We start from the raw sequence: 27285 nt of genomic DNA, 5'->3' as shown, positions 1-27285 counted from the left end.
ATATTTGCACACCATATATCTGGTAAAGGGGTTAATATCCAAAAGGTATAAGGAATCCATGCAACTCAATGGCAATAAATAAATAAATAAATAAATAAATAAATCCAATTAAAAATGGGCAAAGGATATAAACAGACATTTTTTCCAAAGAAGACATGCATATGGGCAACAGGAATATGACAAGATGCTCAACATCACTAATCAAGAGGGAAATGCAAAACAAAACCACAATGAGCTATCACTTCACACCTGTTAGAATGGCTATTACCAAAAAGACAAGTAATAAGTGTTGGTGAAGATGTGGAGAAAAGGGGACTCTTGTGTACTGTTTGTGGGAATATATATTGGTGCAGCCACTATGGAAAAGAGTCATGATATTTCCTCAAAAGAAAAAAATTAGAAATAGAACTACCATATAATCCAGCAATCCCATTTCTGGATATATACCCAATGGAAATGAAATCACTATGTTTAAGAAATACCTGCATCCCCATGTTTATTGCAGCATTATTCACAATAGCCAAGACATGGAAACAATCTAAGTATCCATAGACAGATGAATGGGTAAAGACAATGTCATGTACACACACACACACACACACACACACACACACACACTGGAATATTACTTAGCTTATATAACCATTAAAAAGAGAGAAGGAAATTCTGCCATTTGTAACAATATGAATGGACCTTGAGGGCATTACACTAAGTTAAATAAGTCAGAGAAAGACAACTACTGTAGAATATCACTTATATGTGGAATCTAAAAATGCCAAATTCATAGAAACAGAGTACCATGGTGGTTGCCAAGGGCTGGAGGGTAAGGAAAATGGGGAAGTGTCGGCCAAAGTGCACAAACTTCCAGTCATAAGATACATAAGTTCTGGGGATCTAAGGTACAGCATGGTGACTGTATTATATACCTCAAAGTTATGTGAAGTAATGGATGTATTACTAACCTTATTGTGGTAATCATTTTGTAAATATATACATGTATCAAATCATCACGTTGTACACCTGAAACTTGCACAAAGTTTTATGTCAATTATATCTCAATAAATCTGGGAAAATATATACTCAAGACTAATTCTTTTCCTTTGAGTAATCTCTACACCCAACATGGGGCTCGAACTCATAACCCCCAGCTCAAGAATCACATGCTCTTCTGACTGAGCCAGCCAGGTGCCCCTCAAAACTAATTCTTTAGGGGGAAAAAACCATCAGCTAACCAAATCATAGCGTGGGGGAAGGGTAGGTAAAGGGGAAAACATAAATGCAAAAAATAGTAAACAAGAATATGTAAATGAGACTATTTCTTTGATGCGAAGAAATTTTGCTCAACTCTGTGTAAGTAAAAATATCAATTAAATGGCAAATGCTCTATAAAAAGGAAGACTGTTAGAAGAAAAAGAAAATCCAGTGGATGGCAGTGGGGAGAGGGAGAGACAAGAAAGTTTCAAATACTCTCCACTGAAAAGATGAATGAGGGGCACCTGGGTGGCTCAGTCGGTTAAGCATCTGACTTTGGCTCAAGTTATGATCTCACAGCTCATGGGTTCAAGCCCTGCATCGGCTTTGTGTTGACAGCTCAGAGCCTGGAGTCTGCCTCGGATTCTCTGTCTCTCTGGGCCCCTCCCCCCGCTCATGCATCACTCTCTCTCTCTCAAAAATAAACATTAAAAAAAAAGATGAATGAACTCAAGCCCAGATGCATTCATGTGTGACTCTAACCAGAACAACAAAGCCACATTATTCTTAGCAGGAAAACACTACAAGTATTCCCAGGAAAGTCAGAAACTAGTTAAGGATGATCACAGTCGCCCTCATTACTTAATGGGTAGGAGGGATTAGCCAATGGACATTAACAACAGAAAAACATAGAACATATAAAAAATCATAAAGGAATACACTATGTAATCGTAAACCTGGAAAACCTACGAGAATCAACTGAAAACTGCCACAGACAATAAGGCAATTCAGAAAAGTGGCTGGGCACAAGATTATTATACAAAACTCAATAGCTTTCCTATTAACACAAAGCACAACTGATTAGAACAAGAGAAGATTCTTGTTACAGTAATAAGCAAAGAGATCAAAGGTCTTAGCAAACAAGTAATATGCAAGAACTATAGGGAAAAAATCAAGTACTGCCGAGTGGCACAAAAGTCTTGACTAAACCAAAAGGCACACCCTGTTTGGTAGGAAAAACTTTTATTTTATTAAAGATGTTAATTCTCCTTTTACTCATCTATAAATTTTAGAACACAATAAACTTATCAGCTGGGTTGATATGTGCTCCCTAGCACATAGCACTGTACCCCATACTAATACTCTCTATTTCTTTTAAGGGCAAAAACATCCAAGGAAACTCAGGAAAAAAAAAAAACAAAACAAACAAACAAAAAAAACCCAAGTATCTAGTGAGATCCCTTCCTCACTCCTTACCAGTTCTGGAAGGAATATGCTCCAGAATGAGCTTTACACTGGGAGCCTCTTTCCTCGAAGAACACCTGAGAAAGGGCCCCCGCGATGGGTCCCTTGACGGGAATTCAACTCTACCCTCTCCCTCCAGACCCACAGCACCGAGGTCTGGCTCTGGCAGCCCCAGCTCCCTGCGGCCCACACCTTCCTGTGGCCACAATGCTGGACAGCCATGGATCTTGTAACAGCCTTGGAACACCATGTTCCCGAGCTGCCACCTCTGAGCGACACTTCAGAGCACGGGCAGCTCCGGTCCTTATCATCGGAAAGCTCTGCCTTGTGTCTGAGAGACGCTGTCAGGGGTTTAATTGTGCCCTCCGCACCCTCTCCCAAATATGTTGAAGTTCTAACTCCCAGTACCTTCAGAATGGGATTTTAGTTGGAAATAGAGTCACTGCAGGCGTGATTATTTAAGATGAGGTTGCATCGCAGTAGAGTGGGCCCCTGATCCGATATGACTGGTGTCCTTATAAAAAGACAGCCATATGAAGACACAGAGAGACAGTCACGTGAACACTGAGGATTAGAGGGTTGTGTCTACAGTCCTAGGAACCACAAAGAAGGAAGCGTTCTCCTACAAGCTTTATTTTTTATTTTATTTTATTTTAGAGAGTGAGGGCACATGTGAGCAGGGGAGAGGAGCTGAGGGAGGGGAGAGAGAGAGAGAGAGAGAGAGAGAGAGAGAGAGAGAGAGAGAGGCTACACGCTCAACGCAGAGCCCAACTCAGGGCTTGATCCCAGGACCCTGGATTCATGACCTGAGCCAAAGTCAAGAGGCGGACACAGCCTACTGAGCCACGCAGGCACCAACCCCCCACCAACTACAGATTTTAGAAGGAGCGTGGCCCTGCAGATTTCCCCAGGACTGTGTGACAATACATTTCTGTTTGGAGTCACCTCGTTTGTGGTACTTTGTCTCATAGCAGCCCTGGAAATTAACACACGTCTATGATCAGAAGCTGTGCACTCTCCCCCACCGGGGCAGGAAACGGAGCTCCTGGTGGAAAAACAGAGGGTTTTAAACAGGGAATGCTGACCAGTTCAGCTAAGAGTGTGCTTTCCTAAGCAAGGAGCCCAAGCTTGAGAGGCACACCCTCAGGGCATGACATCACCCCAGTACCTTTGTCCTTTCAAATGCCTCCAGTTCACCCAGCTTCCACCTAAGGACTGACGGGTGGAAGTCAGTCCCTGGCTGACTACCAGCCCTGTGCTGCAGCAAGGCTGCTGGGCCAGCACCACACTGGCCCTGTGGTTACTCAACATTGGTAACCCAAGGGTCTTGGGGAGAGAGTGGGCCTCAGAGGACCCCAGACTGTACTTCGGGATCTGACATCATTGCATATGGTGCCTGGAGCACTAAATTCTGTGGACTCGCCGGGGCATGTTTTTTGTAGCCCAAATTGGAAGGGCCACCCGGGTGACACATACACCCCTCACTCTACCTGCGTCTCTCCCACTCACCCACCTGGCAAACTTTTACTCATTCTTCACAAACCAGGTCATGGCCCCTCTTTCTCCAACAGGCAAAGTTAATGGCTCTCTCCTTTGTGCCACCCCCGGATCCCCTACATACGTTCTTCTGTTACAGCTCTTCCCACATTCTGAAGACATTGTCAAATACATTAATCTTTCCAACTGTGGACAGAATGGTAGAACATTCTCGCCTGTTCCAGGACAAAATCTCTCTCCTGAGATCATTTTGTTTGTAGCTGGTGATCTCCCTCATCAAAGAGTTCCCTGAGAGAAATGTCCTTTGCCTTCCTCTGGTGCTACCCCCACTTGCACTGAAGTTACCCTCAGGAAATGCAACCACAGCTGCTGTCTGCAACACTTCCTACTTCCAAGAAGGCACCCTGAGAACCCCGTTACTTCTCTCCGGTGCTTTCTAGCCCTTGTCTCCAGGGAACCAGGCAGTCCAATTTGTTTAATGCCATGTGATCTGCTGCATCCACAGCACATATTATGGTCTTAATTTAATTTATTATAGACATTGTGACATGAGTCTGTATTTCTGAAAAACAGGTCACCTCTTACATTACTTATTTGGCCATCAGCCTTCTCCTAGTTGACAAGCGTGGAAATCTGTATGTCTGTTTTCTAGTAATGGATAATATTTTCTGCTGGTATAAGAATCAAAAACCTTGGTAATGTTCATAACCTTTGACCCAACAAGTTCCACTTTTAGAAGTTTACCCCAGGAAAATGACCACACCCATGCACCCAGGGGGTTTACAGCAGCACTATTTACATGCAACAGAAGAGATTCTAGAGGGGAATTTGGGTATAACCTTTCCAAAGCAAACATGAGGGACATATTTGGCCATAGAACATCAACAGGCTTGAGCCCAAGGTTGTAATGAAGTAGAGAAATGGTGATGTCCCTAGGTTGGCCAGCACTAACAGGGACTGAGGTGCAGCATGCCCTGAGAGGCTTGGAGATAGGCCAGACACCTGACCAGGCTCTTGCCTCTCTAGTCTTGGGGTCATCTCACCCCCCAAGGGAAAGTCAACCAGTTCTCCTGGCTTCCCATGTATCTCCAAGTTCTACCAGGGAGATTGGCTGGTTCAAGGGCATCTCATAGGATAAAGCCTAGAAGGATGGGTGGTCCATCCCTCCCACTCCAATATGTCCTCACCTTCTCCACTATTAGTCACCACTCAGCTCCCTACCTCTGCTCCCTAGAGATCCAAAAGCATCATTTTCTAAGTTTTTCTTGGGAGTTTCTCTTTGCTTCCTCCCTGCCAGGCCTGGTTTTAAGTGAACATAGCTCCCCGCCCTAGCAATACATTAATTCAGTGCACACACTATTTATTGGTCAGATTCTTTATTTGGGTTGCAAGTAACAAAAACACACTCAAAAAAATTTCAACCAAAACAAGGGAAAAAGAAGAAAAGGAAAGGAGGAAAGAAGAAAAAGGAAAGAAAAGAAAGTTGAAGGGGGGCCTGGATGGCTCAGTCGGTTGAGCATCCAACTCTCAATTTCAGCTCAGGTCATGATTCCAGGGTCATGGGATCGAGCCTGCATTGGGCTCTGAGCTAAGCATGGACCCTGCTTAGGATTCTCTCTCTCTCCCTCTGCCCCTCTGTGAGTGCTTTCTCCCTCTAAAAAGAAAGAAAGAAAAGAAGGAAGGGAGGGAGGGAGGAAGGGAGAGTGGGAGGGAGGGATGGAGAAAGGAAGGAAGGGAGGGAGGGAAGGAGAAAAAGGAAGAAAGAAAGAAAGAGAGAGAGAAAGAAAGAAAGAAAGAAAGAAAGAAAGAAAGAAAACAAAGTTGAAAAGGGAGAAGTCTAGGAATAAATGACTTCAGACACACTTCCTCTCACTCTTTCCTTTATTGTCTGCTTTCTCAGTATTGGCTTCATGTTCAGGCTGACTCCCCTTCTCCTGCTACGGCCATGGTAGCTAGCCATTAGCAGCTCTCAACTTAATCCTCTTCTCAGCTAATGATTGCACAGTGGTCACGTGGGTGGAGGGTAGGACGTATGGGCAGGAGGGAAGGGTTTTTTGTTTCGTTTTGTTTTGTTTTGTTTTCTATGCTGGTTTCAGGAAATATCTCAGAGGAGGCTCTGAGTAGTCTGCTTTGGGTACTATGCCTAACCCTAACCCAAACACTGTGGCCAAAGGATCACAGGTTCACTGTTGGTGCTGGGGAGTGAGTTGGGCCTCATTTGAATTTCATGGACTAAGAATCAAAGAGAGGTAGTCCCCTGATGATATGCCAGACAAAGAAGGTGTGGTCCTTTACACTTGACTGTCCCAACCCCTGTGTGTCCTTGTGCATAGTCAAGCTTCCCAATCTCTCCTGCATTTGGTCAGGAGTCAACTTCCACAGACTAACATTTTTGTGCTCAGCAGGCAGCCCCGGGTTCCAAAGCTGTCATCAGGCTCCATGCAGCTCCTGACATCAGATTTGGGTGTATTCTTAGGGAAACAGCAACACTGACTAAGCAGTGGGATTCCTAGAGTTTGCCCGTAAGTCAGGCTTCACCCTGAGTGAAGCCCGCTTCCCTTGTCTACCCGGAGACCGAGTCCACGACGGCAGGCCCTGGACAGAAACGGGAACTCTGTCCAACATGTGGTTGTACAGCTTGTGTCCTGACACAGTTCTGCACTGGCCCAGAGGAAGGGGGAATTTTTCACAATTCATACAGCTTTTAAGAATTCACCAGGCTCCTTCCAGGCTAATAAGCACCTGTATGCAACATAGGTACAGATAAGGAGTGCTTGCACCAAGGGTGATACAGGAAGAATTTCAAGGCTTGGACTTAGACCCGAGCGACATGGCTCGGGTATCAGAATGATTGCTTTATGAGATACTTTGTTGTTCCTGGGTATGACGTGGCAGAGGTAGAAAGGTAACGAACCCTTTCTGTCTGGTCTTGGCTGTCTGGTCTGGCCAACATCTTGCTCCCCATTGACTGCCGACACCTCCAAACTCTGGAGTGAGGTGTTTCTCTGGGAATAGACACAAGAGGCCGTGGGGAGTGGCAGCCACCCACCTGGATGTACCTTTGTCTCATTTCCCTCCTGTGTACTGCTTTCAGCTGCTTTAGGAGTAAACCAAAATGAAAGAACTTTGAGCAGGATCCAAGTGGTCATTCTTGCCCACTCTCAATCCCAGACCAAACTTCATGGGTCAGTCAAGCTCATGGAGCTGCAAGGCTCCTACTGAAACTCTGAAAATGAGTAAATAAAACCTTCGGGTGGAGTTATAGTCACCTACCAAGAAAGCCACACCTTGGCTCCACTGACTGTCCTACTCAGGCTTAAGTGGCCCCAGCAGTTTTAGTAGAGTTCAATGGCTCTCCTTAGGTGGGGAGAGAGGAGTGGCCTGGCGTGCCTGTGGTGTTGTTGTTGTTGTTGTTGTTGTTGTTGTTGTTGTTATTGTTGAACAGAGTGTTTATCATCTCTGAGCAAGTAAGCGATTTGTAAATATTATCTCATCTAAATTTCACAGCAGACCCTTATCATCTCTGAGGTTAAACAACTTGCCCACATTACAGAACCACCAGCAACTGAGGGACTTCATGCAGTCACTCTCTGTCTCCTTGAATTGGGGGTAGCTCTATCAGCCCTTCCCCCCCACCCAGCCCCATATACCGAGCTGTGCCTCTCCCATAGCATCTAGCCATGGGATAACCCAGGTGAAGTGACTTGGCTCTTCTAGATCATTCCCTGGACTCGAACTCTCTGCTTCCAAAGGCGAGACGTGCCTGAGCCCCAGTTCCAGGATGGACTCCTCTACAAGGTCTCAGAGAAGCCGCTCACATGGGCAGCAGGCTACAGTTCCCATTCAGACATGACTTTCTGAGCCATTGGGGCTCTGAGGTCCTTTGACTCCCCAAGCAGGATTGTTTCCCCTGTTGCATTATGGGTTCTGTAGATAATTCTAGTTTTCGTAGACTCAAGGCAAAATCTTAAAGCCCACAGAGGAGGTCTAGGTCCTTTAGGCTGGTGCCCCCAGTTTTCCCTTTGATCCAGTCAGCCCACTGGGTTCTCTCATATCAGAGACACCAGGGAGGGATGGACCCCGTGAGCAGCATCAGCTCCAGCTCAACAGTGTCAACAGGGACCCCGGTTCTGTTGTCCCTCTGCTCCACCCTGACATTGTGTGGGCTTTATTCTCAGGTAGGCTTCTCAGGGGCTGTCTTATTCTTGAACCTGTTTTTTTCAAAAGGAATGAGAGCTTTCTCAGAGGTTCCCAGCAGATACTCTTCTTTGCCCATCCCTGGCAAGGAGAATGGGACCACAGGGTTGAGCTTAGATTAATCACCAAGGGACCAATAAATGCCAAGGGGTAAACTGCCCAGACCACTCTAGATATTATGATTGATAAGAAATATATATGGGGGGGGGGCACCTGGATGGCTCAGTCGGTTAAGTGTCTGACTTTTGATTTCAGCTCAGGTCATGATCTCACAGTTCATGAGTTTGAGCCCCACATTGGGCTCGGATGATGGTGCGGAGCCTGCTTGGGATTCTCTCTCTCTCTCTCTCTCTCTCTCTCTCTCTCTCTCTCTCCACCCCCCCCCCTCGTGAGCATGCTCTCTAAATAAATAAATAAATAAATAAATAAATAAATAAATAAAGTTTAAAAAAAAAAGAAAGAAAAAATAGATATATTTGGTCTTCACCCACAGTTCCTGGCTCACAGCTCCCAAAACCCTTGCCATTTCTGGAAGTGTTGAGAGCTTAAAGGTGTCTCTTGTGTAATGCTAATGAGGTGACTTTTGCACTGCACCTAAAGATAGGGGTTAGTTGCCACGGGAGCCAACCATGTGATCAGAGGGTTGGAACTTTCGGTCCTACCTTATGACCTCCAGGGAGGGGGGATGGGCTGGAGGTTGAATCATTTCACCAATGGTCAATGATTTAATCAACCCTGCCTGTATCATGAAGCCTCCATAAAATCCTGGAAGGACAAGGTTCATAGAGCTTCCAGGTTGGTGAACACACGATCTGGGAAGAGTGGTGTGCCTGGAAAGGGCTTGGAAATTCCACACCTCTTCCCACATCCCTTGCCCTATGCAACTCTTCCTTCTGGCTATCCCTAAGTTATATCCTTTTACAATAATCAAGTAATCTAGCAAGTGAAATGTTTCTGAGTTCTGTGAGCCATTCTAGCAAGTTAATCAAAGCCAGAAAGGGGGTCTTGGGAACCTCTGATTTAAAACCAGTCCATCAGAAGCACAGGTAACAACACAGGCTTGCAACTGGCTTCTGAAGTGGAGGAGGGGGGCAGTCTTATAAGATGGAACCACTAACCTGTGAATCTGATACTGCCACCGTCTTCAGAACTGACTTGAATTGCAGGATACCCAGCAGGTGTCTGAGAACCACTTGTTGGTGGGAGGAAGCCTACACACACGCACACACACACATGGACACACACACGCACACCCATGCAGGTACGAGCGTGTGTTGGAAGTGGGGCCAAGAACTTAATTTACCTTGAAACTTAGCGCCTGTGGGTTCAGCAAGATATCAAATGCCAGGACAGGATGACACATCACAGAGTCCATCAGGGCCCTAAAACTCCCTCCCCAGCTCCCTGCAGGGGGCCCGCTGCCTCTATGCTTGAGGCATCCTTGTTTTGTACCTGCTAAGTCACTGGGTTTGGTTAAGCCTGGAATAGTTTTCCATGAACCTCTTAGAACAGCTGAACCCCAGGCTATTTTAAGTCTTGATCATTCATAAGTGGAGCCAGTACCTTTTCAAAGTTTGAGTTCACCCCTTATTGTGGCAAAACGCCTGTCACATCTTACTGTAGTCTGGCAGAATGCGCATATATCAAGGCACCTCTTCAGGTCCATCTTCTTTAGTAGAAGATATGAAGAAGTGCATTCCTGTTCCTCTCTGAGTTTCTGCAAGAATAATCATGTGTAGGCAAGCGAGATAATCTACATCCCAGATCATTTTTTACCATGGAGTGGTTAAAGGGATCAGGAGTCCCTGAGATGTTCTGGAGCATCCCTTCAAGTTGATAAAACACCACGGACCAGTAAGAATATGTGGGTTTTTTTTTCCCCCTCACTAAGCATGGATTTTTCTTATGCCATTCCCCACTAAATACCAACCCCCTCTCTGGCAATAGGTCCCACCTCTAAGAAAACCCATGCACATTCCCACTGTGTCCAACTGTTCTACCCACTTACCACTGTGGGGAGTTCATAGGGCCTCACTGATAATCAGTAGCTCTTCAACGAGTTTCTGTAAATCTTTAATTTTAAACAATAAAATCCACTTTCACTTGCTCTCAGCAAACGTGACCGCCAGTCTTTCACGGAGAAAGAAAAGGTTATTCTAGTTTAGGACTGCCTTTTCAGGCTCCGCTCTTGATCTCGGGGTGTTTAGAAATCACTGAGATCAAAGCGCCCCGGATTTATCCACAGGTCCACGTTGAACAAACCCAGAAGGGGGTGGAGGGGTGGGACCTGGCCCTGTGTGGCCTCTGCCTACTCCTTACCACACCTGGGAAGGAAGGACCACTTTGTACCTACACACTGCCTTTGGAGAGCGCTACATTTTATGAAGGCTGGATTTAAAAATCAGACATCTGGTAGCTGGGAGAGCCAGAATTCAACCCAGTTCTCGCTCCAAAACTGTTTCCACCTTGCCAATATTATATGCTGTTGATATGTCTGTCTAATAGAAACCCCCAGAGAATCCATTAAAAAGCAGAGCCACAAAGAGAGCTCAGTAAGCTGACTTCTTTTATTTATTTTTTTTAATTTTTTTAACGTTTTATTTATTTTTGAGACAGAGACAGAGCATGAACGGGGGAGGGACAGAGAGAGAGGGAGACACAGAATCGGAAGCAGGCTCCAGGCTCTGAGCCATCAGCCCAGAGCCCAACGCGGGGCTCGAACTCACGGACCGCGAGATCGTGACCTGAGCCAAAGTCGGCCGCCCAACCGACTGAGCCACCCAGGCGCCCCAGCTGACTTCTTTTAATAACAACTTTAACCATTTCAGACAATATAGTGAAACAATTTACTAGGTAAGGTAACTGCTACAATCAAGGTGACTCCCTCTCTGGGCTATATCTCTGGAAGGAATCAAAAGGAACTGGTAACGGTGGCTGCCTCTGGGGAGCAAACCTAAGCAACCAGGAATGGAGTAGGAGGGAAACTCACACCTGACTATTCAATGTCTGATTGTTGTGCCATATGAATGTGTAACCTATTGAAAATCAAAATTCCACAGGATTAATAAGCAGTGAGCCAAAAAGTGCAGGGCACCTGGCTGGCTCAGTCAGAAGCGCATATGACTCGATCTCAGGGTAGTAAGTTCGAGCTGCACATTGGGTGTAAAGATTACTAAAAAAAAAAATAATAATAATAATAAAAACTTTTTTAAAAGTTCAGGATATTAAAAAGACACTAGGGGGCACCCAGGTGACTCAGTCGGTTAAGCGCCGGATTCTTGATTTTGGCTCAGATCATGATCTTACCATTGTGAGATCGAGCCCTGCATCCAGGGCTCTGCACTGAGTGTGGAGCCTGCTTGAGATTCATATTCTCTCTCCCTCTCTCTCTAATAAAATAATAAAAAATATATATCATGTCCTTTTATTTAAAAAATAAAAATAAAAGGACATTAGAACTACTGTTGAGTTGGGGCACCTGAGTGGCTCAGTTGAGCATCAGACTCTTGATCTCGGCTCAGGTAACATGGGGCTCTTTTCCAACAGTGTGGAGCCTGCTGGAGATTCTCTCTCTCCCTCTCTCCTTGTCTCTCACTCTCTCCTTGTCTCTCACTCTCTCTCTCTCTCTCACACACACACACACACACACACACACACAAAATAAACAAACATTAAAAAAAAAAACTACTGTTGAGTTATTCTATCACCTCTCAATCATTTTCAACCTAAAACAATATTAAACAACATTCAGATTATATCAGATAGCATTTCAACCCTCTCCAATGAAATTTACTGTTTTTTCAAATGTTTAAGAAGATAGGAACCTCTTCTATCTTTTCGGAATAGATTAACGAAGATTTTGCTGTCACCTGGGGGACAGTTTATTATTCCTTTTATTATTTCCCTCTGGGTAAAATGACTGTCAGGCTAAGATCCAATTACCTCTGTCTCAGAAGGTTCAATGTGCATATCTTTTTTTTTTTTTTTTTTTTTTAAGGAAAGCTATTAAACAATAAGATATCATTAACTTGGGGCAGAAAATGTTCTCACAGCAAAACCTTGTGAGCATTTAGATGCTTTATTCTTTGCAATTATTAAAGTTCTCTTTTGCCAAAGGTCCACATAAGATAGATCCTGGGCATCTTGAGTGCTTTTTTTGTTTTAATATAATTTATTGTCAGATTGGTTTCCATACAACATTTAGTGCTTTTAAGAAGCCGTTGTGTGATGTAACTAGAAGAGTCCATAGTCACCCTTCACCAATCCCATGTGATTTTCCAAGAGAAGAAAAATTACTCATTGAATGATAGAAGGAGGCTTCTGTTATACAGCAGACAAACTGACCAAGCATTTCCTGCAGTAGGTAATATTTACAACAGCACCCAAAATATAAAATACCAAGAGATTGGGGCACCTGGGTGGCTAAGTCAGTTGAGCATCTGACTCTTGATTTTGGCTCGGGTCATGATCTCACGGTTCATGAGACTGAGCCCCAGGTCGGCAAGGAGCCTGCTTGGAATTCATTCTCTCTCTCTCTCTCTCTCTCTCTCTCTCTCTCTCCCCCTCCCCTGCTCCTGCTCTGTCTCTCTCTGTCTCTCAAAAATAAATAAATGTTTAAAAAAAAAAGTTTTTTAAACCAGGTTCCACAGAGGATGAAGATGCCAGCCAGTTCTGCCATAAACGGGGCAGAGGCCTAGAAGGCTGGGCCTAAACCTGTGACCAGCCGTACTTTCCAGTGGATTCTCCATACTCGCCCGATGTCCGCAGTCTCACCTCATGCATAACCACTATATTGGTCAGGTTCTCTGGAGACACAAGATATACAGAGAGAGAGAGAGAGATTTCTTTTAAGGAATTGGCTCATGTAGTTGTGGGGACTGGCAAGTCCAAAACTGGCAGGGCAGGCCAGCAGGCTGGAGACTCAGGCAAATTTTCTATGCTGTAGACTTCAAAGTTGTTTTTTTTTTTAAGTTTATTTATTTATTTTGCGAGAGGGAAAATGCAAATGGGGGAGAGGCAGAGAGAGAGGGAGAGAGAAAGAGAGAGAGAGAGAGAGAGAGAGAGAGAGAGAGAGAGAGAGAGAGAGAGAGGCTCCCAAGCAGGAGCCTGATGCGGGGCTCGAACTCATGAAACTCAAGATCATGACCCGAAGTCAGATGCTTCCCGGATTGAGCCACCTGGGCATCCAAAAAAAAATCTTTTTAAATGTATATGAGGTACACCTTTTCTTTTTGCCTCAGGCTTCTATACGGCCCAGCAGGTCACTATCGTTTATTTTAAATTGATACTTCGGGGCACCCCCAAGATGTCAGCTGATCACTCCTCTGTCGCGAGCCCTGCACCAAACTCATTGGAATCATGGCGCTGCTGCCTATCAGAAGTCAGTTCAAACAACCCACCCCTAGACAGACAAAAGGATATAGATATGACGGACGAAGCCATCTATTGCTTGGAGGCCATGTCTTGTTCAGAAACCGTGAGATTAGAATGAGGCTGACAGAAACTTGGTATTCAGAACTCTACATTTTGGAGCATCTTGGTGTCTCAAGGAACCCCAAAAATGCGATTCCAAAAGCCACAGTGAGAGAGAAACGCACACCATGGGAATCTCTAGTCTTCCCATGCCTGGAAACCCGGTCTTCCACTTAATTCGGTTTATGCCAAACTTGTCAACAAAGGGGAAGGGGAAGTGATGAGGGCCCACGTATAGCAGCTAAGGCAAGAGACTGGACTCTGGCTCTGAGACGCCGAGAAAGGTTTTGACCTTCAGGAGGATAAACCCGGCAAGTGGTGGACCTGCTTCGTAAAGACACAGTTCCTGAACAAAGAGTCTTTCAGGCTCTGAGTCTGGGCAGACGCTGCCTCCACAGCCGGGGGCAGCATTTGAGGGCGGATGTACACGGCTCTTGGCCTTTATTTGATAAAGGGTTATATAGAGACAAGGGAGTATGTCTTTACCTCAAGAGCTCTTTATTATAAAGAATTTGGGTGAGGGAGGGAAGAATGGGCTGTTGAAAGATAATTTGAAATGTTCTGCAATATTAAGCTGGTGCTTAATAAGAATATATAATTAGGGGCGCTCGGGTGGCTCAGTCGGTTAAGCACCTGACTTCCGCTCAGGTCAGGATCTCATGGTTTGTGGATTTGAGCGCCGCGTTGGGCTCTGTGCTGATGGCTCAGAGCCCGGAGCCTGCTGCAGATTCTGTCTCTCCCTCTCTCTCTCTGTCCCTCCCCCACTCACACTTTGTCTCTCTCTCTCCCTCTCTCTCAAAAATAAACATTTAAAAATTAAAAAAAAAAACATAATTACAAAAAATTTCCAGGGGCGTCTGGGTGGCTCAGTCGGTTAAGTGTCTGACATCGGCTCAGGCCACGATCTTGCGGTTCATGAGTTTGAGCCCCGCACTGGGCTCCACGCTGACAGTGCTTGGGATTCTCTCTTTCCCTCTCGTTCTCTACCCCTCCCCCACTTGCACGCGCGCGCTCTCTCTCTCTCTCTCTCTCTCTCTCTTAAAATAAATAAACAGAAAAAATAGAAACTTTCTAACATTTCAAAAGACCATTGTTGATACTTTGTTCAAGATAGATTTTTTGCACTAATTTGGGTGTATTAAAATATCATATTAAATATTACTCGATTAACTGAGGTTTGATGTCCCCTTCAATTTTGCACCTAAGGCAAATACCTCACTCACCTTACCCTAGTACCCATTTTACAGATAAGGAAATTATCTGTAATTCCTATTGAATTAGGAGGTGAGTGAACTATACCACATGAGGGATTGTGGCAGAACTTGGGACAGCTCTGCCTGGGATCCTAGAACGTTTCTGGCCTTGCGTGTTTCTCTTTGGGGCGTGGAAATGAGATGAGAAGGAGGAAGGGGGAATATGGGGAGAGAAGATAAAGAAACAGATGTAACAGAAGAACCAAATTATCATGCTTTCACATCAGTTATTTGCTCAAGCTCTACAGAAATGTTGGGCATCATTAACCCCACTTCTACCTGCCTGGCAAAGTCATGGCCGCTTCCTCTGTAACCCTGGCCTGCGAAGTGCAGCCAGCACCTGCCCTAATGGGCAAGTCTCGGTCATTCTGCCCCACCTAGAGGTGGGCATCCCCCTCACCAGGGACTACATGTGGAAGGAAGACACCTGATAAGGGCCAGAGCTGATGTCCTGTCAGCTGCCCTTGTCTCGCTTGCTTCAACCGATCTCCTCTCCACCACATTTCCTGCCTTCTGGGGGGAATCCCCAAAGCACAATAATGTAAAAAGCAAAACTCAGAACGCCCAGAAACAGAATCTAAAATGACCGAGAAATAAAAACAAGACTGTGAGAAAATAATGAAATTCACAGGATTTCTTGAGGAGCAAGGAATTCAGACCTGTTCTACAGAAGAGCTTAGTGATGGGGAAGAGTGGATGACTATGCAGAGGTGATTTCTGGAGAGGACTAAAGGTCTAAGGAGGGGAAAAAAATGTCACTTGCACCGCATACCTTTTTATAGTGCTTGAAAAAAAATTTTTTAACCACATGCCTATATAAGTTCTTCAATTAAAGAAAACTTGTTTTCTTGGGGCACCTGGGTGGCTCGGTTGGTTAAGCGTCAGACTCTTGACTTTGGCTCAGGTCATGATCTCACGGTTGTGAATGGGAGCCCCGCGTTGGACTCTGTGCTGACAGTGTGGAATCGGCTTGGGATTCTCTGTCTCCCCCTCTCTCTGCCCCTCCCCTGCTTGTGTTCTCTCTCTCTCTCTCTCACAAAATAAATAGATGAGCATTTTTAAAAAAGAAAAAAGAACACTGTTTTCTTAAGCGGCTGCAACCAGTGGCTGGCTGAGGTCACGGTCACCATTCTGCAGCGGCTCACCTCCAGACCTTCCTGACCTCCACACCATCCTTCCAGCTAGGAGAGAATAGCTCAGTGTATGACACATCAGGGGTGGGTCACGTATCCTGCAGACTACATGCACCTCCAAATTAGGCAGCTAATTATTCTAAGGACTCAAAGTCATATCTGAAATTTGAGTCAGCTGAAGTAAAATGGGATGAGTAATTTGCTTCTGGAATGCGGCGCACACGACGCAGACTGATGAGGCTTCCTCGAGAAGCCCGACACCACCCTCTCGGGAACTCCGGGTTAGGGTTAGTGGTTGTGACTCTGCCATGACTTGGGGGAGGAACGGAGGCTGTGAGTCCAGCCGAGCCTATCACCCTCAGGTCAAGTTGAGTCCCGACTAAAGCCCAAGGGCCCGGCCAGGATCACACAACCCCAAGGGTCCCAGAGCAGAGTTAGAGGAACCCCAAAGACCGAAGGGTCAGATGGTACAGGACTGTCTAGCCCCAGAAAGCACAAACGAGGGGCAACAGCCCACAGTCTTTCACAGGAGATGCCATTCGTCTGAGTAAGACACCTGTCGAATAAGGTAAGTGACAAGAATGGTGGCAGCTGGAGCGGTGGGACTTCCAGCCCGGAGGGTCTGTAAAGGATCAAAGTAAATTCTGTAGATCTGTCTTCAAAAGCTTACACCCCAGGGTCTAATGTGAAAGCAAGGGAGTTGGGGATGGGAGGGCCTGGAGTTAGGAGAGAGGGGACCATGCCAAGAGTGAATGGGTGCCTCCCTTTTCGCCTCCTTTGGGGAAGTCCATCCTTCATGGCTGGGCAAGGTCTTCTCCAGCCTCCACTGGCCTCATCTCATCTCTCCAGACTCCATCACCCAAAAACCTCCGGCCTCCTTCTGAATAACTCCATCCTGCCTCGGGGTCCCAGATTTGAAAACAAGATTACTTCCCTCAGGTGCACTGTGGATCCCCAAGGGGCTTCCCTGCCCTTCCCAGTTCTTGTGAGAGCAGTCTTCTTGCTCAGATTTACCCCCTTGTGTACACGATGGCTCCCAGGTCTTACAGACTTAGAAACACAAATGCATTTAAACACTCAGACGAGGGGCGCCTGGGTGGCTCAGTTGGTTGGGCGACTGACTTCGGCTCAAGTCGTGACCTCGGGGTTCGTGGGTTCGAGCACCCCATCAGGCTCTGTCCGGACAGTTGGAGCCTGGAGCCTGCTTCAGATTCTATGTCTCCCTCTCTCTCTGCCCTTCCCTTGCTTACACTCTGCCTCTTTCTCTCTCTCATTCTCAAAAATAAATAAACATTAAAAAAAATAAACAAACACTCGAACAAAAAGAAAACCAGAATTAGTGGTCCAAGTTTCTACCATAGAAAATTTCTAAATCACTAGCTATTTGTGGTCATCCACGTTACTTCTCTATTACTGCGATAAAGGACCCAAAAGATGACATCACAGGACCCTACAGCTGGAGGGAAATTCTGGGGCAGCCCCAGGCTAAGGCAGGGGGATTCAGAGCTTGTGCTTCGGAACTGAATGTATTGACTCTAATTCTAGCCCTGCCCCTGCTTGCTCAGTGGGTCTCAAAGTTGAGCAGGCACCAAAATTACCTGGCGGACTTTTAAAAACCCAAGTTGCCGGGCCCCATCCCCCAGAGTTTCCTATTATTTAGGTCTGGGGTGGGACCCAACAATCTACGTCTCTAACAACTTATCGGAGGATGCTGATGCTGCAGCTCCGGAAACCACACTTAGGGCAGCACTCTAGCTGTGGGATCAGCCGCGTCCCGGGTACATTCTGGCTCATAACCTTCGCGCTCGCTGGGATTGGGGTTGACTCGAGAGCTGGCGTCAGAAGCCCCGAGCGCTGTTCGCGGCCCACAGTTAACACCTGCAGTCGTCGGGGGATGGAGGGGAGGAGTCATGTGCCCGAGACCACCCCGCCAATGAGAAGCAAACCTGGGACGGAGCCCCGGGGCTTCCCGCCGCCCGGCCGCGTTCTGGCCCTCCGGCGCCGCCGCCTCCCGGCCCGGAGCGCTCTGAGCCGGCGCGCCGCACGTTGCGGTTCCCTGCGCACAGTGCTCCGCGCCGCCGGCGGTTCGGCTTAATGCCTGTCGTCTTCGGAGCCACTAGGACCCTCGGATCTTTCTCGGCGCCGAGAGCCTGGCCGCGGGGACGGTACCCCTGGGTGGGCTGAGACCAGGAGAAGCTGGAGAAGCTTCTAGCAGCGGCGGGGGTAGCCTGGGGCAGGGGGCGCGCCCCAGCAGGCCGCCGGCCTCCCGCAGCAGAGCTCCGGGCGCTGCGGGTGGCCGCCTGCCCCTAGCCCGGGAGCGGCGGGAAGTGCGCGCCCCAGCGGCCGTGCAGGGCCCGCCCCGGCCCCGCCCTCCAGGGCGTCCCGTCGGGAAACCCGCGAGCCACACCGCCGAGCGGCTGCGGCTCTCCCTCCGCGCGCCAGGTAAGTGGCAGAAGCTGCCGGCGACCCTCGCAGGCCCTCGCGATAGACGACCCCCCCCCCCCCCCTCCGCCGGGCCTGGAACTCAGAGCTCTCCCGCTGCTCGGGACTTTCCCCCAGTCGGACTGGCTTCTGCCAGGTCCTTGCTCCCCACCTCCCTCCTCCGCCGACCTTCTCCTTCACCACTTCCTCCTCGCCACCCCCAGTAGTGAAATGAAGGGGTTGGGCCAGACGGGTCCTCGTCCGTGGTGGCGGCCTCTAGCTCCTCCCTCGGTACGACCCCCCCCCCCCCCCCACCTCCGCGCCTCGCTTAAAGACGAATGAAAAGTTCAGACCTTTGGGACGTGAAGGGGTGGGGTGGGAGAGGGACGAGCCACAGCAGCCCCTCCGGGGTTCTACAGCCTTTTCCCTTTACCCACCCACGTCCCCGTATTCTTTCCGTCCCCCTTCTTCCCAGAGTGGGCCACCCCACGTGCTCCACCTCGGAAATCTTTCAGAGAGCCACCCTCCTGCCAGCGCCACCTTGCTCCTGAGTAGAGGTGGGGTCTCAGATGTCCTCTCTCTGGAGTCTTGGGCCTTTGGGGAGTGGGAGCTGTGTGGTTTTTATGGGAAGGGAGTCTGATGGGTGTTCATGACTGTGACTGTCCCCAACTTCCCTATTTCCCCGTCACTTGTTCCGACAAGCCCCAGGCTAACTGAAAGGAGGAACAGTTTGTTACTTGCCCCCAAAGCTAGTCACCCCAGACCCTGACTTCTGCGGAGGGTAGGATGGGGGAAAGGTTTTAATGCTGCCCCTCCAGATCCACAGATGCAGTTCACAGGCACTGGGTGAGGTTAATAACTCTGGACACACCAAGGAACCTGAGGCTCATTTTACCAGAGATGTGTGTGCACTACACAGGCCCTATTCACCTCTCCAACACAGGAGCCTCATCCCCTACCCCTCCTAGGAAGGGTAAAAAGGATGAGACAGGCAAATTCATGCCATGGATAGTACAAGGTAAGGTGAGGGGGTTGAAATAGACTTTGGTTCAAATTATCCTGCAGAAGCCAGTATCCTTGCAGGTACTTCCCTAGTTCCTCAACAGTTCCTTCCTGTTCTTCAACCATTAGACACACAGAAAGAACAAGAGCAAACTACTTTCAGGGGTGTCAGGATGGAAAGGACAGGACTGTCAAAGACAGAGAAGAGCTCATCTGGAGCCGGTAGAACCGTGAAGGATATTGAGCTGCCCGAGATGGCCTGGTCCTTGGTAATCACTGCTCAGGACAGCAGATGCCCACCCACAGCAGCATGGAGGAACATCACGGCTGATAAGGGGAGGCACGGATGCATGCTGGATGCCCTCTGAGATCAGAAACATCTTAGCCCAGGTTCAGGTGGGAGATAAACGAACAGGAGATATGGCCACAGTCTTAGTCCAGCTAACCATTGCCTAGAACCGAAGTCAGGAATAGGAGGGGGCAGCTAACCCTAGGACCAGGGGTCTCCCCGAGCAGGGAGGCAGTAGGTATTGTGGATCCAGGCGGCTGACTCAGCTCTGTCTCTAATTTAGCTGTCTAACTCTGGCCAAGTCACATAAACACTCCCTGGGTGGGGAGCAAATGAGAAGGTGTATGTGAAAGTGCTTTGGCAAAGCTCCAAGCACCAGCCAAATGGGAGGCAGTGCAGGGTCATGGTGAAGACAGTGGGCTTTGGAGATGTGGGACTGAGTGCAAACCCTGCCTCTGCCCCTTCCTTGCTATGTGACCTTGGTCAAGTTACTTAACCTCCCTGTGCTTCAGTTTCCTTCTGTGTAAAATGGAAAAGATAACTGTCCCTTGACTTGACGTGGTGAGCGGTGATATTAAAAATGGTGGTGGTATTGCCCTTAGCCTCCTCTGGCTCATGCAGACTTCACCAGCTCTGGAAGTGAATCTGAGGATCAGAGAGGGTGTCCGTACACCAGAGGGACCCAATGAATGGCTGTGTCAAAGACTTGGGTGAACTTGGCTCTTCATCCAGCCCTCTGTCCCACTCTGAGAAAGCCCAAAATGTCCGTTCTCATTCAATGGGAATGAGAGTGAGGGTTTGAATAAATGAGAGGTCAAGTGCAGGGCAGTGCCTGTCTCTGTGTTGTGCTCAATGCTGTAATTGTGCTGTGTCAAAGGCTTGCACAGTGAACAAGGTTGGGTTCAGTCTGGGGAGAAAAGGGACCGTCAGAAGACTCTTTTGTGGCACCTGAGAGCCCTGTGGGGTCACATTATTCTCCTACACCCTTGGCAACCTGGTCCTGAGCCCTAGATAGATTTGAAGGAAGGAAGAAACCCAATCCTCACCCTCAGCTCTACCCATAAGAGAGAACAAAGGACAGACAGAACAAGGCAGTAGAATAGCACAACCAAATTCCCCAGGGCTGTGGGATGCTGTGGGGCTTAGAAGGCTTAGGTGGGTTGGTTGGGGCTTAGAAGGCTCGGTGGGTTTGTCGGGGAAAACCATTCTGGAGGCAGAAGACGGAGGCCCAGGAGATTTAAGGACTGGGAAGGAGAAAGCAAACAGGATGTAGGTAACCTGAGTCTAGGCCTACCGGCTCTCCCTCTCTCACAAAATCTAGTGGGGAAGTCCCACCAGGGGAAGCCTGGGCAGTGAAATTTGGAAACAAACGCACCAGGATCCTGAGGGCGATAAGAGGCACCTTAGTCTTAAGAAGGCTTCTTGGAGGAGGGGAGCCTGAGGAAGAATTTGAAAGAGAATAGAACACAGCTTGTTGAGCAAGAATATAAGGGAAGGGCACCTGGGTGGCTCAGTCGGTTAAACATCCGACTTGGGCTCAGGTCATGATCTCACGAGCCCCTGCATCTGTCTCTGCTAATAGCTCAGAGCCTGGAGCCTGCCTCAGATTCTGTGTCTCTCTCTCCCTGCCCCTCCCCCACTCACGCACATGCTCTCTCTCTCAAAAATAAATATTAAACAATTTAAAAATTTTTAAAAATTAATTTAAAAATTAAAAAAAAAAAGAATATAAGGAAAAGGCTGTGAGGAGAAAAAGGTAGGCCAATGAGGGTGAGTGGCAAGCAGGAAGCTGACAGCCCAGGCCCTGTCTCTGCTACAATCAAATGTCACTAAAGGAATAAGAATACAGCTGTTCAGATTGTAAAAGGGAGAGAGGCCTGAGGCAAAGGAGGCCGCCGGCAGCTTCTGCTTATCCTCCAGATGTTGGGAGATAAGGATTCAGTCTCAGAGGACGGTTTTGAGTGAGAGAGAGGAAGAGGAGGATCCAGGAGGCAGGGAATGAATCAGCAGGACTCGGGAGTGGGCGTGGAGTGAACCTGACGTTGAGAAGGCACTGAAAGCCCTTGTACCTGCCTGGGAGCGGGGCAAGGGCAGGGGCAGGGGCTGTTTCAAAGATTTCGAGGCTCCTGGCAGCCTTGGGGAAATTGGGAAGGCCGGCCCACCAAGGGGGCAGGGTATAGACCCTGAGTTCAGGGTGTGGTGTGTGTGAGGATAGGTGGTCCTGGACCGCAGTCCTACAGCCTGGAGCAAAGCGTGCGGTGAGGAGGGAAAGAAAAACCTCCATTCTGCCCTCTCCCCTCACCACCCCCTCCTCAAATCTGGGGACCAGCCCAAGCCCTCGGGAGTACCCTTCCGGTTAACCCCTCCCCCACCCCTCCCCCCCTTCCATCCTCCCTCCCCCGCACCCCCGAAGGAGCCAGCAGTCTCCAGGCTCAGTCCCTGCCCCCACCCGACAGGCCTGGAAGTCCTCCGGTGAAAAACCTGTGAGCTGCTCAACTACGGTCACGTATTATTTTGATCTGCAGTGGCTTTTACAGCCTCGGAGTAAATTAGCGAACATTCGCCGAGCACGGTTCGAGGTATACCCTGTGAGCCAGTTTGGGGTGGGTTTTTCAATGGAATATCCGTGTTTGGGTAATTTAGGCTTAACATTTTATGCAAACATAAAATGAACCTAGACACCATGGGGAAAAAAACTTGATAGACTAGTTACAGAAATAACTTTCGGGGCATCTTTCTGGGAACATAAGCCACAGGACTGCCGCCTGAGTCTTAAGGAACAACTGAAGTGTCCTGAAGGTGTAATTATGGGGAAAGTGAAAACCTCCCAGCCTTCTGTAATCTGAAGGGTCAGGGGGGCGGGTTGGAGGAGAGAATTTGCTACTCATGAGAACAGAGGAAGTGAAATGCGTGCTGTGTTTGATGGCAAGAAGTGCTGGTGGCGAAGAAAGAATCCTCTGGCCCCAAACGGCCTCTTGGGTCCCCCTCCCCCTCGCCAGTAGCCTGACCTGTCCCCTCCCCAGCGGGATGTCTAGCTCCACACACCTGTGCCCTCGGTGAGAGAATGGCAACAGTCTGCACTTGTCGAAGAACCTGTAATTGAGCTGTAGGGTGAGTAACCTGAGCAAACATCTCCGTGGTGGTGTCGACTGCCTACTTCCTGGCTGCCACGTCTCCCGGAGGTGAGCAGCTTTGCTGATAAACAGAAAGAAACTTTGTTACAAAAAGGCCACTGGCCGGCCAGGGCGTGTTCTGGTTGGCTGCCGCTGGTTTTCACAAAAGCTGAGCCTTTGCCTGGGACTTAGAATTTTGGCATCTTTAAAGCATCTGTCTGTAGTCCTAGGTAGGATCTGGGGGAGGGCAGGTGCCAGGGAGGGGAGGGGCGGTGTTAGAGCGGAGCAGTGGGTAGTGGGGAGGCTGGGGAGGGGGGGGCGGGAACAGCCTGGCCCCTGGGGCGGAAGAGCCTAAACCGGTCTCCAGTTCCCCCAGGCGACCTGCAACCGGGAGGTCAGAGTGTGGGAACGGAGCAGTGGCCTGGGAGCTGGGAGACTGGCATTGGCCCCCGGGAGCCACAGGCTGTGTGATACTACAGAAGTCACCTGGCCACTCTGGCCTCTCCTGTAAAATGAGGGTGCTGGGTTCGCGGACAGACCTAGCCAAAGCGGCACGCTGATGTGTGACCACAGAATATCCTGTAACTCACATGCTTGCTGTGGTAAACGCATCCAAAATATCTTTCGGTGAAGCCAGTGCAGTGCGTTCCCTCGGAGCTTTGAACAGCTCACTTTAACCCCTCAGGCATCATCTCATGTAACAAGAGTTTATGGAACATCTACTCCAGAAAAAACCCTGTGCTAGGCTTTGCAAGTGAGAACAAAGGTGAAAACAACCTGCCTGTCTGGCCCAGGAGTTCACAAAGGTGTGACAGAACAGATCTTGCAGCCCTGCTTTCAAACTTCTATGACTGGGCCAAAATAAGAAAGACATTTTTTTTTAAGTTTATTTAAAAAAATTTTTTTTAATGTTTATTTATTTTTGAGAGAGAGAGAGAGACAGAGCACAAGTGGGGGAGGGGCAGGGAGAGAGAGGACACAGACTCCAAAGCAGGCTCCAGGCTCTGAGCTGTCAGCACAGAGCCGGATGCGGGGCTCCAACCCATGAACCATGAGATCATGACCTGAGCCAAAGTCGGGCACTTAACCGACTGAGCCACCCAGGTGCCCCTAAGTTTATTTATTTATTTTGAGAGAGAGAGAGCACGCACACACAAGTGGGAAGGGGCAGAGAGAGAAGGAGACAGAGAATCCCAAGCAGGCCCCACACTGTTAGTCATGGGGCTCGAACTCACAAACCATGAGATCACGACCTGAGCCCAAATCAAGGGTCCAACACTTAACCAACTGAGCCACCCAGGCACCCCTAAGAAAGACATTTTACAAGACCTAGTGCCCGCTTCCATGTGACAGCGTATCCCCACAGTCTCACCTTTACACTGTAATCACGTCAGAGGTATGAATTCTACAAACTAACAGGAAAGCATCATTTAAACATTTTTTTAATGTTTATTTATTTTTGAGAGAGAGAGAGAGAGACAGAGCTTGAGCGGGGGAGGGGCAGAGAACAAGGCAGACACAGAATCCGAAGCAGGCTCTAGGCTCTGAGCTGTCAGCACAGAGCCCGATGCAGAACTCGAATTCACAAACTGCGAGATCATGACTTGAGCCAAAGTCAGACGCTTAAGCGACTGAGCCACCCAGGCACCCCTAGAAAAAGCCTCATTTAAAATGTAATAATTTAGGGGCACCTGGGTGGCTCAGTCGGTTGAGCGTCCGACTTCGGCTCAGGTCATGATCTCACAGTCCGTGAGTTCGAGCCCCGCGTCCAGCTCTGTACTGACAGCCCAGAGCCTGGAGCCCGTTTCGGATTCTGTGTCTCCCTCTCTCTCTGCCCCTCCCCTGTTCATGCTCTGTCTCTCTCTGTCTCAAAAATAAATAAACGTTAAAAAAATTTTTTTTTAAAAAGGTAATAATTTAAATCTCCTTAACCTTTAAGTTTTATGAATTAAAAAATTTTTTTTAATGTTTATTTATTTTTGAGAGAGGGAGAGAGACAGAGTGAGTGGGGGAGGGGCAGAGAGAGAGGGAGACAGAACCTGAAGCAGGTTCCAGGCTCTGAGCTGTCAGCACAGAGCCCGATGTGGGGCCCAAACTCACAGACCGCAAGATCATGACCTGAGCTGAAGTCAGACACTTAACTGACTGAGCCACCCACCACGCGCCCCAAAGTTTTATGAATTTTAAATAACACATTTTTCATTTTAACTTTGTGTCGGGATATGTTTATCGTCTCCAATGGGTGGAGAACAGCAGGAAAATAAAAATTTGTTGGGGCGCCTGGGTGGCGCAGTCGGTTAAGCGTCCGACTTCAGCCAGGTCACGATCTCGTGGTCCGTGAGTTCGAGCCCCGCGTCGGGCTCTGGGCTGATGGCTCAGAGCCTGGAGCCTGCTTCCGATTCTGTGTCTCCCTCTCTCTCTGCCCCTCCCCCGTTCGTGCTCTGTCTCTCTCTGTCCCAAATAAATAAATAAACGTTGAAAAAAAAATTTTTTTTTTAAAAAAAGAAAATAAAAATTTGTTATTCAAAATTCATAAAAATCAGGTAAAAAATTTTCAAATGATGTTAAGTATATAGTATTTACCCTTCTGAAGTTGTTAAAGCTTCAGACTGCTAAGACACTCACTGTACTGTATGTATATGTAATAACTGACATGAAATTTTAACAAAACAATACTCACCCCTATTGCATATGAGGCGCTTTGAGACTTTCTTTTTTGTTCTATTTTATTCTGATCTTTTAAAGAATGTTTTTCATGCCGATTTGCAACACCTGAAGTTTATTCCACAATCCTATGATGGGTTGTAATCAGTGCTTAGACAGGCACTCGGGTGGGTAAAACCTCAATTCCCTTATACCAGTGACAGAAGGTGAGTTCGTGTTCTGGCTGGTGGGGCCAGAGAAGCTGGTTGCATTTGTTCGATCTAGGAAAGCTTCCTGGAAGAAGAGGATTTCCGGCGTCCTGTCAGTACTGAAACCAAGATGGTTCTATGTGTGGCAATACCAAGGGTGGCTGGAGGGAAAAGAGTTGGGAATGTGAATGTGCAGCAGTAGCAGGAGGGGAATGAGTGGATGAGGGCTATGGGCACCCTTGCCCAGTGGTCCTGTAGGTCAGGCGTGGGAGCCTCAAAGTCAGGCGTGGGAGCCTCAAGGTGAGGGGCAATAGAAGACACTGGGGTGAGGATCCTGGGAAGCCCTGGACTTCGCCAAGTACTACATACAATAGGGACGACTCCTTCACCAGGCTAGTGGAGGGCTGACTCCCCAGTCCTGCTAACCACACTTCTGGGAATCTCCTACGCAGAGGCCAGGAATCCTTCATCCCAAAGTCTTCTGGTTTCCATCCGATTGTGTGTCTCTTCTAAGGGACTCTTTCCTAGTGCCCACATGCTGAGCAAGCGAACTAGAGACCTAGTCCCTTCCTGCCACGGCTAATCACAGGTGTCTCGTTTCATTTCAGGATGTGGTTAGTACCTTGAGGAACTGCAAACTTCGGAGAGCAAGGCTTAGACAGGCAGACTGGATTGAGAGAGAGCAGATGCCTGGGAAGGACTCAATTTAACCCTAGGTCTCTTTCTCCAGGGGAAATAAAAGGAGCAAAGGTGAACCCCACTGCAAAGGACCAAGAGGCAATGCCAGGACGAGGGAGTTGGAGTGACCTGGGTGATTCTGAGTGAATCAGTCAGGGAGGCCTTCCTGGAGGAGGTGAGTCTTGAGCACTTGGCAGCATCTGGTAACTAAGCTGTTACCAAGCCTTTGTTCCTAACTGTGCGCCCTCTTTCTTGCTGGAGTCGGAAGGTACACAGAAAATATCAGGGAAGATGCAGCCTGCAGGATGGGGCAACACTGTCATGGCAAACACTTCCCCACTTATGGGCCCTGTTGTTTGTGTTTAGCTGGGGCAGTTCCAGAATTGAGGAGATGTCTAGCTCAACCCCTTGTGCTGGCCCAGCACGGCTCAACCTCTAGGGCAGAGACCTGCGTCTGCGCTGAATCCCCATTCCCTCCTTGAAGCCTCCTTCAAGCCCACAGAGAGATCCGTCTCCCAGCTCAGCCCTTACTGCCTGTGCTGTTATTATGAAGTTTTAATTTTATTAATTTTTGAATGGATAATGTAGTCAGGGTTCAAAGTGCAGAAGGGTGTTCAGTGAAAGACCTTTTTTTTTTTTTTTTCCCTGTTCCCGTGTCTTCCCTGGACAGGTGCTACCTGGACCCAGTGCTGGCAATTCTTATTCTCCAACTAGATTTTAAGATCTCTTGGAGAGAGGAATTCTCTCATACCGCTCTGTACCCTCTGTGTCCCAACTGGGGCAAATTGTCCCGTCCCATCACCCAAGGGAGTTTTCCTAGCACCGGGTCCTGCCTCCTCATCCACACTCCTGCTTTCTTGGGTCAGACCCTCACCGCCACCGACACGCCTCTCGGTTGGCCATCCACCTGCCAATCAGATCTATCTCCTAGACACCCTCCAC

General features: G+C 48.2%; 1 protein-coding gene and 1 pseudogene across 7 annotated transcripts in view; both read left to right on the top strand.

Annotated features, from left to right (window-relative positions):
• Window positions 1-799: 799 nt before the first annotated feature.
• Window positions 800-14113, top strand: LOC106969249 (actin-related protein 2/3 complex subunit 3-like; annotated as a pseudogene).
• A 2129-nt stretch (window positions 14114-16242) lies between these two features.
• Window positions 16243-27285, top strand: part of GALNT6 (polypeptide N-acetylgalactosaminyltransferase 6) — a 41951-nt gene continuing 30908 nt past the window's right edge. Inside the window, exons 1-2 of one of the 7 annotated variants that reach the window (XM_015065709.3) lie at window positions 16243-16556; window positions 26396-26518. The gene's annotated coding sequence lies outside the window, so the exon portion shown is untranslated. Of the gene's footprint in view, window positions 16557-18217; window positions 18431-22365; window positions 22883-22913; window positions 23044-26395; window positions 26519-27285 lie in introns of those variants that run through there. The other 6 variants (XM_053226254.1, XM_053226253.1, XM_053226255.1 and 3 more) reach the window with 6 other exon arrangements.

The sequence above is a fragment of the Acinonyx jubatus genome, chromosome B4 (genome assembly GCF_027475565.1).
Source record: "Acinonyx jubatus isolate Ajub_Pintada_27869175 chromosome B4, VMU_Ajub_asm_v1.0, whole genome shotgun sequence".
NCBI lineage: Eukaryota > Metazoa > Chordata > Mammalia > Carnivora > Felidae > Acinonyx > Acinonyx jubatus.
The sequence above is the reverse complement of the archived record's forward strand: the minus strand, read 5'-3'. Positions and strand labels throughout refer to the sequence as shown.